Source organism: Oncorhynchus nerka, linkage group LG3, assembly GCF_034236695.1.
Source record: "Oncorhynchus nerka isolate Pitt River linkage group LG3, Oner_Uvic_2.0, whole genome shotgun sequence".
Taxonomy (NCBI): domain Eukaryota; kingdom Metazoa; phylum Chordata; class Actinopteri; order Salmoniformes; family Salmonidae; genus Oncorhynchus; species Oncorhynchus nerka.
This window is the reverse complement of record NC_088398.1, coordinates 16,410,304-16,425,250: the sequence shown is the minus strand read 5'-3', so window position 1 is coordinate 16,425,250 and position 14,947 is coordinate 16,410,304. Positions and strand designations below refer to the sequence as shown.

The window sequence follows — 14,947 nt, the reverse complement described above, 5'->3', positions numbered from 1 at the left end:
ATATCAGCAGTCACCATATTTAGACAATTGAATGCTAGCAATGATGCTAGAACTAATGCATCTCTCAGTCATGACGCAACATGCGTTCAGTCTTCAGCTAACCACTTCGCAGTAAAGTTAGGTGTTTGAGCAGCTCTATGAGTTTGCATCATCTACAGGATATCCTGCTTGGTGGTGAACATGTCTGCAGCACATATCAAGCCTTTGGGAGAAGCGACACTCCTCTGTTCAAATAAGATAATACATTCATGATCTTAAAGAAGGGTCTACAGTGTTCCATAAACTAAACCTGCAGCAGGGATTCCTCCAGCTTCCTGTAGTGGTCCAATCATTCATGATGCACAGGGATGTGCAGGTACAAATGCATTCCGTTTGGATTTAAATCTGCACTCAGCAGTAGAGTTTGGCCACATTTACCCCCCACACCACCCCCACCAAAGACATCTGTTGGAGAAAAGAAAACTGCAGACGTAGGTTCCCTTAATAACCCACCTTGTTACGAGTCCCTGCAGGCCCCAGAACTACTGTCACACCAGAGTGTATAACCCTAAGACAGACAACTCAACCCAGATGAACAGTGAGTATATTATGCTTACTGTATGTGAGGGTTGGCTTCAGGATGCTTTGCAAAAGTTACTCTGCTGTGCATAGTGATGTACAGTATCTTGAATCTTCAACATAGTGTCTCTGCAGACTTCAGCCTAATAACATTCAAGTTACTTAAATTTTTTTTTTTTTTTACATAACTTTGTAAGCAACTTTCATAAAATGAATTGCAATCCTGTAATTAGCAATGAATAATCAAAACAATTTCAGTGGTCATTTGTTACATTTTATTTCAGGGATGAAAATCACTGGATATCCTGTTCACACCACGGCAGGGTGGGACTTTATATTTTTTAATTTACAAATAGCTCTATTTGAATATTAATAGTATCATCAATTAATACATTTATCATAATAACTTATAATAATTACATCATTGCTGTAAATAATGTAATGTCATATTTTATGCTGTACAAAATGGGCCATTGATACATGCGCCTGTAATTGAGAAGCTCAAATCATTGGTAATGAATTTCAGGGGGAACACCACAACACCAGCTCTGTGAGTGTTGAGAATGGGAATTCATCCAGTTATGCATATGAGAACTCATCCAGTTATGCATATGAGAACTCATCCAGTTATGCATATGAAAACTCATCCAGTTATGCATATGAAAACTCATCCAGTTATGCATATGAGAACTCATCCAGTTATGCATATGAGAACTCATCCAGTTATGCATATGAAAACTCATCCAGTTATGCATATGAGAACTCATCCAGTTATGCATATGAAAACTCATCCAGTTATGCATATGAAAACTCATCCAGTTATGCATATGAGAACTCATCCAGTTATGCATATGGGTAAGTTAAGGTCTAAAATGTCTTGACTTTTAGAAACACTCATTTTGAGGAAAGAGTGCAATTGGTGTTACAATATTTCTGCCCCAAACGTCTAATCATGTTTTTTTAAATGAAATGTTTCTCATAGTCCTTTATTTCTATGTGCATTTACTCCATTGTACTGTAAATATTGCTGTTGGTGGACCACATTTTGATAATAAGCACAACTTTCAGATTGTGTCTTTAAGAATGTTCATTCTTATCATTGCTGCTTGGTTCATTCTCATCGTCTGATCTTTTACAGCACACATTTTGCAGACACATTTGAAGTACCACATATTACTACAATAACAATGACGATGGCATTTGCAAGTACAAGGCACACGGAGCCAGCTTCCTGCCACTGCTGTACTCTCTCTTCTTCACCCTGGGGTTTCTGGGGAACGTTCTGGTCCTGTGGGTCATGTTGCTGGGGGTGAGACTACGTAGCATGACCGACATGTGTCTCCTGAACCTGGACTTGGCTGACCTGCTCCTGGTCTGCTCCTTGCCTTTCTTGGCCCACCACGCTAGACACCAGTGGGTGTTTGGTGACATCATGTGCAAAGTGGTCCTCAGCACCTACCACGTTGGCTTCTACAGTGGCATCTTCTTCATCACCTTGATGAGTGTGGACAGGTCCATGCTGTTTACGCCATGAGAGCCAGAACACGGAAGTATGGGGCCATCGCTGTCGTCGTGACCTGGCTGGCTGGATTCCTGGCCTCGTTTCCTGAGGTTCTGTTTCTTAAAGTGGAGAAAAACAATGAGAAAGAAAATTGTCACCCTGTCTATGATGGACACTTTTGGGGATTTTTTGCCCTTTTCAAAATGAACACACTTGGTCTGCTAATCCCCCTCGTCATCATGGGGTTCTGCTACACACAGATTGATGGCCTGCTTTTTGGAGTATGGAGTACTGAGCAGCCTTCTGACTCATTCTCATTGTGGTTGTGGTGTTTATTCTGCTGCTGGACTCCGTACAACATGACGTCATTTTTCAAGGCCTTGGAGTTAAGTGAGGTCTACTCAAGCTGTGAGTAGCAAAGCCATCAGACTCACTCTACAGATCACAGAGGCCATGGCCTACTCCCATAGCTACCTGAATCCCATCCTCTGTGTTTTTGTGGGGCAAACGTTTAGAAGGCCTCTCATAAGACTGATAAACAAGGCTCCCTGCAGGATGTGTCAGTTCATGAAGTACTACCTGCCCCGGGACTTCAGAGCCTCGAGGACAGGATCTATTTACTCACAGACCACCAGCGTGGATGAGAGGTCTACTGCCGTGTGAACAGCAACTTAACTGTAAAGACAAATACGTCTGACATCACATGTACTGTTCATTCCAATACATATGTAAATACCAAATCCAGTGTCAAATACAATCATCCGAAAATAATAGGCTCTGATCCAGGTGCATGGCGAAGTCAGGAAATTGTCACTCAACTCAGTTTCCCATCAGGGCGTTGATTTTTACAGAAATCAACCCAATCATTACACATTTCACAAACAATTTCATTTCCCTTTGTATAGCATTTTGTCTAGTACCGTATGTCTATTTGAAGTTTTTGGCACATTTTGCAAAGTTCTCTTTTCTTTTAAAATGTATCTGCTAGCACACATATGTAAATACAGTAATACTTTTTATTCTATGTAAATAAATGCATCACAGTAACTTCATCCCCTCCTGCATGAGGCAAATTATTAAAATTAAAGTACTTCCAAGATAATGTAATCAAGATATACTCAGTGACCTGGATGTTTTCTCTATGTTCCCATGTGTCAGTGCTAGAGAATATGTGAATGATGGTGCCACCACAGACCAATATCTCTTACTTCTGTTAGCAACTTATCTCACCACAAAGAGTGACACTGCTGGTGCCTTACAATGTGTACACAAAATGTAATCCTACTGTGATTCACTGCAGTATTGTAACATGTTTTATATTGATCATTATAATGGGGATGCAGAAGACATTTAGATCATAACACATTTGTCTGCTTTACCTGCTATGATATTTAATACTTAAAACAGCACTCTGCACAGAAGCACACACCAACCTTAAACCAACCTTTTTTCAATTGAAGTGAGCCAGTTAATACCTACAGTGAAACAATCCAGGGCTGGCACTAGCATGTTGGGGGGCCTAAGCGAGACTTAGTTGGAGGTCCCAAACCTCACAACAAAACATTTAAGTGGCCCCCAAAACATGGAGCCATTTTTTTTTTTAAGTTAATTTCATGCAATTCTACACATTCTGCCATGGCGTGAGAAGAAAATGTTGCTATTTTGCCATTGGGCAGAAAGAAAACGTTGCAATTTTATAACACATTTCTTTAAATTCTACTCACTTTGCCATGTGGAAGAGAGAAGAAGTGCATTTTAAAGCAAATGTCCTGCAATTCTACACATTTTGTAATGACTTATGCCATGCTAATATGATATCTGAGTGAGAATGACTAAGAAAAAATATGGGGGCCCCCTGGAGGTCAGAGCCCTTGGACAATTGCCCTGCATGCCCGGTCGGTATTCGGCCATGATTACTACAATAGCTGCTCCTGTCATTTCTCAATAGGTAATTCATCACAAGCCCACACTCCGCAAAATTGTTTTCCAATCAAGCGGCTCATGAGATCTTCTAGCTCTTGGGTATTCATGTCTTTGCTCGAAGATTCTTGATGAATAATAATCCACTAAGACTTGTCTTCGGGCATTCACTTCCAAGAGTGAATCAGAGCATGCATAAACAATCATGCTGACTGTGCAGGCTTAAGGTGTACGGAAACAGATTTCCTGCCTGAGGTGACCTTAGGACACCACAGACAGATTTCCTGAGGTGTCATCATCAGGTGATAAGCATAGAATGTGTAACCCTCTGCAAAATCATTTCTGACAATAGGTAAAGAGAGAGATATTTTAGATGCCTCCCGGTAGCCAGGAATAGATTCTACAGATATGTTGTTATTAAATTGCAGTTGGAAAGCAGGGACCTGACGTCCGTCCCGACAGAGAGCTACATACTCTGCATTGAAGTGTTGAAAATTAAAGGTTTTTTTTTATGCTGGGGATTTTTGAAATTGTCAATACCCATCCTAAACACATGCCGGGTGTCACGGGACTGTAGTGACACCTCTTGCGCTGAGATGCAGTGCCTTAGACCGCTGCGTCCATGTGTGCGTGTTAAATACATTGGCTAGCTGTGACATTAGAAGACGAAGGAGGAAGAAAAATCTCAACCTCTTTTGATTCCTACGGCTTTCCCCCCGGATTTTCACATTTCCCCAAATCTATTTAAACAGTTTTTGACCAAAAATAGATCAAAGATCTACTACAGCATCAAACAAGTACAAGATAACCTTTCCACTACATGTGGTCAACACTATATATTCTACCTATGCCAAAGAGCCCGTGGAGTTTCTTTTGAAGATGTTATGTCTCTTTATAATGATGATTTAAGAAGTAATGATAGCTTTGTAGATTGTTTTGTTAGAAAATACAAAAAGTGTTCAAGTATGTGTCCTTTAAGACCCTGTAATCAAGGCGTATGCTCACGTCAAATGTTTCAAGAATGTCACAAATGTTAAATTGTATAATTTTTCAAATAAAATGTATTGATTTTAATCATAGTCATTCAAAAGTCATTCAAAAGTCTAACCACCCAGAGAGATCATGATTAGGAAAAGGTCCGGAGACGTTCAGGGGTGTAAATGAGTTATCAGCCCTTCCAAAGGGGGGAGGGGTTGTTAGAACATCTTTAGTGGTGCTGTAGCTCGTTGAAGGTTTTTGTTTTAAAGTTTGAATCTGTTGACGAAGCTTATCGTTTGGTATCCCCGAGAGGGGAATGTTGAGGATTGCCAGGGCCTTAAGAAACTGAAGCCACCCGGGAGGTCTTCTGTCAACCTTCTGTCAACCTTGTGGGCTGCTGTGGTACTTTTAACCAAGTCTATCCTATGAGAACCCTTGACAACAGCACCCTGAAAGATAAACTCTCCTTTGTCATTCCAAGTAGCAGCCCCCTTTGAGTCTTTTATCTTGTTCATAATGTATCTAACGTTTTTCCTGTTACATACCGGAACATGTGTCAACATGTCATGCATAAGGTTCAACAGGCATTTGATCTTCAACCGGTAAGATTGCCGGTCCAGGCATTACAGGGGCTTGGCTCTCTAGGCGCGTCATCTTTTAAAGGGTCCAGTAGGGAAAGCGATAAATGATAGGTCTCTCTCACCTTGTTTTACCAAGGCCAAATACCTTTGCAAGAGGTGTATTTTTGGACCTTATCATAGGGGTTCAATCCTTTTTGGTTCAAAATATCCTTCATGGCCATATCCAAATCATTTCCCGCTGTTTGTCTGATATTTTCAGGACCCTGTAATTGCTGTTTAAGTCTATCCAACTCTTGTTGAGGCACCAAGTACATTTTATTTGCCATCACACTCTATGTTCAACCCCACGTCTGGCAGCAATAAGGCTGGTGATGAAGGGCACTGTTGTATCTTATGTCTTTTCTTTTGGCCCTTTTATTGGCAAAGAGTTTGATCGCGGTCTTTTGTCTCTATTTTTTAAAATTGGGTCAGAGTGAGTGGAATGCGTCCTTTGAGAAGATTCAAAGTAATCTCACATAGGGATAATATGAGATTTGAAGAACCGTGACCCAAGATGGCCTTCCGTTCTTTAGGTGTAGTTCCAACTAGGCTTCTCAAGAGCGACAGATTTCTTTTTAAACGCAGAGACATATCGGTTACTTTTTAGGAATGTAAACCGACGGCCACTCCCACGGAAACAAGCCGGTTCGGAGCCTCAGGTGTTCAGGAGTATCTGATTTTAAATCCACGATTAAATAAATGACGCGTTGGTAACGTCCTCATAGCTCTCCATTTTTGAACAAAACCATGTAATTGGCGTTCAAACTAATGGTATGGCTATTTTTACCTTGGTGAAACACATTCTGCACCAAGTAAAGCAAGGACAGGTTTATACATATTAATAATTCTCTAAAATACTTTTTACAAAATAAGTTTTACCACTATTGGATGGGCCTGCGATTAAGGCTGAAAACAGTAGTTGCAACCTGGGGTCAAAACCTTCTACAGCAGCCATTATATCTTAAGTGTTAAGACACGGGGGGGGGGGTGAAATGTCCAATTCACTATTCCGGTCGTTTATGAACCCCTCTACCAAGCGTTTGATTGATTCCAAGTTTACACGCGGGGCATTTTCATAGTTTGAGTCACGCCTTTGGCTTTAAACACCACGTGCTTGTCTTTAGTCCTAAAAGCATAGCTTTTGGGACCACAAGAGGACCACTCTGTGATATGGTCACCATCTTCGAGTTCACTTGTTAAACCACCCAGATAGTTGCTAAGAGGGGGGGTTCCAATCACCCGGTTTGCTTACATAGACCACAGAGTCTGTGTCATGATAAAGAACACGCCTCTGCAACTGTTCCATGAGCGTGTACAGTTCAAGTCGACCATAGGCAATGGTAAATGCTGCAAGAAACACATTTACATTACCCAGGGGTAGAACCCACTTCTTGTTACGTCTCCATTGCACCAGGGCAATGTCTTGACTCAAGAATGAAAAATGTGAAATTTCGTATTGGTCTGAAAAAACAAATTCCAAAAATTAGTTGGGGTCTAATGATCAACGTTGTTAGCATATTGCTTCTCTGGGAAAGTTTGCCCCCATTTTGGCCACACGATTCCCCTTCTCTAGAGCCTTAGAGAATTCAACTATGACCCATACACCTGTCAGGGCTCTTTCTTAATCTGAATGATCACAAGACATTTTCTGGTCGTTGTTTTCGCTGCAGGTGCGACAAAGGGGAAAGAAAAGTTTTCCTTGAGGTCCCTTGTAAGGTAACACCGGCAGAAACAAACCCTGTGGTGGGTAAACAGTTGCAATGATCAGACCAAAATAGTTTTGGGGTAAGTCAAAGTCACAGTGAATTATTTCAGGATGATTATGATTATTTCTAAAATCTACATATCCTATTGTCTCGTCGGGTTGCGCTACATACAGTAATGTCAAAGCATTGGTAAGCTCGAACATGAGGATCAGACTTTTTGAGTTCGGTCCACTCATGCTCCCACATCACATTCACTTTCAACGCATAAGTAGCCTGTAAAGGTACATTTCCCCAAAAGTATTTTGGGTTAGGACACACATGGCATGGGGCACAAAGCAAGATTTACAACCGTGGAAGAAACACCCGTTGTACTCACACTGTCTCAACACCGTCAATCGGTGTGTATCCATCTACGTGATACGGCCCAAACGCCTTCTCCCCACTATTCAAAGCATGTTGAATAAAAATGTTTTTATCCTGGGCCAAGTACTCCAACCATTGAATAGACCCGCTAGAGTATGACTTGAATTGGTGTCGGTAGTTGTCAGGAGATGGAATGGCTATAGATGCTGGAGGTAAAAAGTGTGTACGATAGGTTTTCATTCATGCCGATGCAATAGTTGTACAACTCCAGGGGTCAATGCCAGCATCTTTGATTACCTCTTCTCTGAATCTAAGGCATTCTTCATGAAGTATAACCACATCATTGTCACAGTTGGACTCCATCTCTTTATGGAAATCAAAGGTGCTATGACATACTGTCTCATACCATGTCAGGAATCTCTCGCTCTTTGGGAGACATTTGATCACACTGTATATTTCGGGGCTGGGATAAGATCCAATATAATGTAGATTCTCCTCAGATGTGAAGAAATGAGGGAACCAACCTTTCACAGAGTTTTCAAGACCCAAGGCCTCAGGCATTTGAGCCAATCTCATGGGTAAGAAGCTTAAACTGTCAATGTATCTCTGGTTGAAGGCAAAACACAAGATTTTACTACCTTGTGCTATGATACTGGGTGCAACGCCTTGTTGTATCAGGGGGTTCAAAAGAAGATTGTCAGCTATAAACGTGAAGTTTCTGTACTGGGGTTTTCTGAAGTGTTTTAGAAAGAGTAGTGCACAATTGGGCCCCTCTGCCGGCCACTTTTCACCCTTAAAAGTCATGGTAGATACAAAAATAGGCAAATTAACCCCTGATTGCTGATTAGTCTCAAAATCATAAAACACATATTTCTCTGAATGTTCATCTTCAGCCAAGGGCTGAATATAACACTTGTGTGGCATTTCTTGAACCACTTCAGCGTCTCTGCTTTTCAAAGGCCCTTTACAGATTGGCCAATGTATGATTCCACACACATTAGGTGTAGGGCTGTCTATTTTAAGGTTGTAATTGCAGTGGCATTTGGACATTTCTTGTTGATGTCACAACTGCTTACAGATTTACATGCCTTGAGGTGCCATGTTTCAATTTGGTGTTTTTCGTAGCAGTAGGCCGAACTGTCACGCCTTGGTCAATATATTTTGTGTTTTCGTTATATGTTTGGGTAGGCCAGGGTGTGACATGGGTTTATATGTTGTTGTCGTATTGGGGTTAGTAATATTTGGGATCGCGGCTGATTAGGGGTGTGGTAAAGGATTGGCTGCCTGAGGCGATTCCCAATCAGTCAGGTGATTCTTGTTGTCTTGGATTCGGAACCGTATTTAGGCAGCCTCAGTTTCGCTTTGTATTTCGTGGGTGTTTGTTCCTGTCTCTGTGTTGTAGTCACCAGATAGGCTGTAATTAGTTTCACGTTCTGTTTGTTGTTTTGTATTCTGAGTTATTTCATGTACCGCATTTCATTCATTAAAGTCATGAGTAACCAACACGCTGCATTTCGGTCCGACTCTCTTTCCACAAACGAAGAACGCCGTTACACGAACGACATGTGCGGTGACAATCCGCACAAGGTGTTAGGTTTAAGGGTTGCATCGGACATGTTTCATCCAGACATACTAAACAGTTATAACGACAAGAGTGCCCCCCGTTTCGGGTGTAGTCTGTATGACATGGACACACATGGCACTCCTAAAAACGCTGTGATGTTGGTAATAGCATAATAATGGGCGTTTTGCGCATAAAAGTACAGAATCTGAGGATGAGGTTGTGGTTTGTTCTGGAATTTCAAGAAAGCTGCATTAGCTCTACTGTGGTACAAAACCACACTCTTGATGTTCAGAAATGTTTCAAATTTGACTATGTCAGAGAAAGCCACAACATCCCGTATAACTAGACCCACGGCATTTGGGAGCTCCCTAGCCTTTTGTAAAGCCTCTAGATCAGCACATCCAGGGTTGAGTAAATGTGCTAGGCCTATTGCAAAGCAAAACTGATTACCAGGATTGTGAACATTTATGAGATATGCCCTTTTATTGTTTATAATTTCTGATTGCATGAGACTATCAAGTTTACTTCTCTGACCCGCTCCACCCAGGGGTTGACTTGATTTGCACTACGAGCTCGAGGGTTCTATCAGCTATGAGGGATAAATTAGATTGAACAAGTCATTCCACCAGGGCTATAAATTGTTCAAGATCTGCTGCGCCATTGGGTAAAACAAGAGACAGTGTTTTGCATGTTATCTCCACAAATTTCAAGCTGTAAGACATCACGAGGTTCGGCTAAATCTGCTGCCCTCTCTAAAAGTTTGCTCAGAGTATCTAAAGTCAAATAAAAAACAGCATAATCAAGGTCCTGAATCATCCATGTGAAATTAAAATAACTGTCGAATCTCTGTATTGCTGAATTTATTTCGGTACACAACCTGAACACTTCTATCAATACCATTGCCACTGATTTATTACACAATTTTCCAATTCCTCAAAAACATTGTATTGTTGCTCAGACTCCTCGGACCTGGGAGTAAAAGGTGGTGTGTGGGCTGGTGTGAAGATCTTGTGCTCTCATTAATTTGGTTAATTAAGGATATGAGTTCTACCGGGATCTGCGATAACTGGTTTTCATCTGTCGGCCCTGTCTCATTCATTTGATTAATTAAGGATATGAGTTCTGCTGGGATTTGCGATAACAGGTTTTCATCTGTCAGAATTATGGGTGATGTTGGTCCTGTCTCATTCATTTAGTTAATTAAGCATGTGTGTTCTTGTGGTATTCTGGAATGATCCATGTTACATAAAGGGTTTTTAAGCGCTTGTTTTTGCATTTAAAAAAATCTGTTGAACAAACAGGGCATTGTTCTATGCCAGAAGGATAGATCTTGACTGTATTGCCACTTTAGTAAAGCAAACCATACATTTGTGTAGCTGAACCACTCTGGATTTTAGAGCCCTGTGAAAGGTCTCATCCAACACTTCCCACACTGCCCCTACTCGGATGGTATCGCGCCGTCCCAATCTTCGCTCTCTCTCCCCCGCTACTCTCTCCTCTTCCATCCTATCATCTCTTCCCTCTGCTCAAACCTTCTCCAACCTATCTCCTGATTCTGCCTCCTCAACCCTCCTCTCCTCCCTTTCTGCATCCCTTGATTCTCTATGTCCCCTATCCTCCAGGCCGGCTCGGTCCTCCCCTCCTGCTCCGTGGCTCGACGACTCATTGCGAGCTCATAGAACAGGGCTCCGGGCAGCCGAGCGAAAATGGAGGAAAACTCGCCTCCCTGCGGACCTGGCATCCTTTCACTCCCTCCTCTCTACATTTTCCTCTTCTGTCTCTGCTGCTAAAGCCACTTTCTACCACTCTAAAGTCCAAGCATCTGCCTCTAACCCTAGGAAGCTCTTTGCCACCTTCTCCTCCCTCCTGAATCCTCCTCCCCCTCCCCCCTCCTCCCTCTCTGCAGATGACTTCGTCAACCATTTTGAAAAGAAGGTCGACGGCATCCGATCCTCGTTTGCTAAGTCAAACGACACCGCTGGTTCTGCTCACACTGCCCTACCCTGTGCTCTGACCTCTTTCTCCCCTCTCTCTCCAGATGAAATCTCGCGTCTTGTGACGGCCGGCCGCCCAACAACCTGCCCGCTTGACCCTATTCCCTCCTCTCTTCTCCAGACCATTTCCGGAGACCTTCTCCCTTACCTCACCTCGCTCATCAACTCATCCCTGACCGCTGGCTACGTCCCTTCTGTCTTCAAGAGAGCGAGAGTTGCACCCCTTCTGAAAAAACCTACACTTGATCCCTCCGATGTCAACAACTACAGACCAGTATCCCTTCTTTCTTTTCTCTCCAAAACTCTTGAACGTGCCGTCCTTGGCCAGCTCTCCCGCTATCTCTCTCAGAATGACCTTCTTGATCCAAATCAGTCAGGTTTCAAGACTAGTCATTCAACTGAGACTGCTCTTCTCTGTATCACGGAGGCCCTCCGCACTGCTAAAGCTAACTCTCTCTCCTCTGCTCTCATCCTTCTAGACCTATCGGCTGCCTTCGATACTGTGAACCATCAGATCCTCCTCTCCACCCTCTCCGAGTTGGGCATCTCCGGCGCGGCCCACGCTTGGATTGCGTCCTACCTGACAGGTCGCTCCTACCAGGTGGCGTGGCGAGAATCTGTCTCCTCACCACGTGCTCTCACCACTGGCGTCCCCAGGGCTCTGTTCTAGGCCCTCTCCTATTCTCGCTATACACCAAGTCACTTGGCTCTGTCATAACCTCACATGGTCTCTCCTATCATTGCTATGCAGACGACACACAATTAATCTTCTCCTTTCCCCCTTCTGATGACCAGGTGGCGATCGCATCTCTGCATGTCTGGCAGACATATCAGTGTGGATGACGGATCACCACCTCAAGCTGAACCTCGGCAAGACGGAGCTGCTCTTCCTCCCGGGAAGGACTGCCCGTTCCATGATCTCGCCATCACGGTTGACAACTCCATTGTGTCCTCCTCCCAGAGCGCTAAGAACCTTGGCGTGATCCTGGACAACACCCTGTCGTTCTCAACTAACATCAAGGCGGTGGCCCGTTCTTGTAGGTTCATGCTCTACAACATCCGCAGAGTACGACCCTGCCTCACACAGGAAGCAGCGCAGGTCCTAATCCAGGCACTTGTCATCTCCCGTCTGGATTACTGCAACTCGCTGTTGGCTGGGCTCCCTGCCTGTGCCATTAAACCCCTACAACTCATCCAGAACGCCGCAGCCCGTCTGGTGTTCAACCTTCCCAAGTTCTCTCATGTCACCCCGCTCCTCCGCTCTCTCCACTGGCTTCCAGTTGAAGCTCGCATCCGCTACAAGACCATGGTGCTTGCCTACGGAGCTGTGAGGGGAACGGCACCTCAGTACCTCCAGGCTCTGATCAGGCCCTACACCCAAACAAGGGCACTGCGTTCATGCACCTCTGGCCTGCTCGCCTCCCTACCACTGAGGAAGTACAGTTCCCGCGCAGCCCAGTCAAAACTGTTCGCTGCTCTGGCCCCCCAATGGTGGAACAAACTCCCTCACGACGCCAGGACAGCGGAGTCAATCACCACCTTCCGGAGACACCTGAAACCCCACCTCTTTCAGGAATACCTAGGATAGGATAAAGTAATCCTTCTCACCCCCCTTAAAAGATTTAGATGCACTATTGTAAAGTGGCTGTTCCACTGGATGTCTTAAGGTGAACGCACCAATTTGTAAGTCGCTCTGGATAAGAGCGTCTGCTAAATGACTTAAATGTAAATGTAAATGTAAAGGCTGTGAGAAACCTATCTTGTTCTATGTGAGGATCTGTGGTTTCTACCTCAGAACTGGCTGTATAAAGATGTCTGGTCGCTTCGTACATCAGCAAATCGTCCAGCTCAGAATTGTATTTAAAGCGTTGAAATGATCAGATTTCAATGTTTTACTCAGTATGTCCTGGGTGCCGAATTCCTCCTCGACCACGTCCTCTCGATGTGTTGGGCCTTCTGTGCCGGTATACGCCTGGGAGGAGTCTGAAAGAAAAATATACATACAAAATAGGGTATTAAAAATAAAGTATTAGATAATAAGATATAATATTATATTAACAATATATATATATATCATTAAATGACCTGGTTTGTGATTCTGCGCGATGCCCTTGTGCCAAAATTATGCGGTAAATGCTAGATTATGTAGGGATTGGCTTGAGGTTCCGGGGTGTTTATCTGCTGGTTAAAGCTGCGGTTCTTGGGGTGTTCGGAGTTCGGGTAAAACCGTTCTTATAGAACAGTAAAATACGGTTTCATATGCTCCTCCAAAGTCATTCATAGGGTACACACTTTTTGTTTTTAATGTATAAATATTATGGATTTTATTTTTGGACTTACGTGTCATGTTCGTTGAATGGAGGAGACTAAGGCGCAGCGTGATGTGAATACATTCTATTTATTAACGAAGACACACACACACACACACACACACACACACACACACACACACACACACACACACACACACACACACACACACACACACACACACACACGAGCAACCAACCATAGACAACAACCCACAAATTTCCCAAGGAATATAGCTGCCTAAATATGGTTCCCAATCAGAGACAACGATAAACAGCTGCTTCTAATTGATAACCAATCTAGGCAACCATAGACATACATAACACCTAGAATAGTAACACCCATAGACATACAAAACCCCTAGACAGGAACAAAACACATACATCACCCATGTCACACCCTGACCTAACCAAAATAATAAAGAAAACAAAGAATACTAAGGTCAGGGTGTGACATTATGTGGAAAATAGCTTGATGGGGACGGGCTGCGTTAAGAAGATGCGGTCTCGGGTTGAACCTCGGATTTCTCATCTAATGTTGGATGATCCAAATAAATTATTCCAGATAGCAACTGGGTAAATGTTGGGTATCCTATAGATGATTGATAATATTAACATATATTTATATGAAATATATACATTTTAACTTATAAAAATACATGCAATTGACTTAAATACATACCTGAAAATTCGATGTCCACCCGTTTTAGAATATCTGTAAAAACATATATACCAACGTTTTAATATTAGAGAGAGAGATAGTTCCCAACAGTGCAGTAATTTCGTAATACCAAACAATTCCCAGAAAATACCAAACGCACCCAAAATTGAATATATTATTTTCACAACCTCACCTTCAAAATTCTCCATGTGTATAGGCTTGCAGAAACGCAGGGAAATCGTTTTCAGATGGGCCGCTGTGTCCTGACAGACTGAGAATGTATGGAATGAATTATGTTTAGTGTTTAGTGTTTTTTTGGAGACATCCTGTATGCAAAATGAACCGATAGTACCGGTATTGATTCGAAAAAAAACTTTGCTAAGGCTTAGGGGGTTGTCTAGACCTATTCTATGCCGGGATGGTGGGATTGCCTTTTGCTTCCTACATCCTCGGGGGAAATAACACCTGCTGTTTTTAGAGACACCCAGTATGCATAATGAACCGTGAGTACCGGTATTGGTTAGAAAAAAACATTGTTTTAAAACCTTAGGGGGTTGTCTAGAACTATTCTATTCTGGTTGTGGGGTTTGACTTTTGAGCCCCCACATCCTCGGGGGGGGAAATAAAGTCTGATTTTAGAGGCTTATGTGCTAATGACACGATAGTGCCAACATTGTTTCAAACACCCCTGCAGAGACATGCACACACTTAGACACACACCTCCGGAAAAAAACATTGTTTTTGAAACACACACGCCCACACGCACATGCACA

General features: G+C 43.0%; 1 long non-coding RNA gene and 1 pseudogene across 1 annotated transcript; one reads left to right on the top strand and one right to left on the bottom strand.

Annotated features, from left to right (window-relative positions):
- Positions 1–17: 17 nt before the first annotated feature.
- LOC115102760 (C-C chemokine receptor type 5-like) lies at positions 18–5,053 on the top strand (annotated as a pseudogene).
- On the bottom strand, positions 1,831–14,672 carry LOC135564309 (uncharacterized). Its single transcript, XR_010460901.1, has 3 exons — positions 14,368–14,672; positions 13,101–14,228; positions 1,831–2,178 (listed from the first exon to the last, which is right to left on the bottom strand). It is a non-coding gene; the product is annotated as an uncharacterized LOC135564309 (long non-coding RNA).
- Between the last annotated feature and the right edge of the window lie 275 nt (positions 14,673–14,947).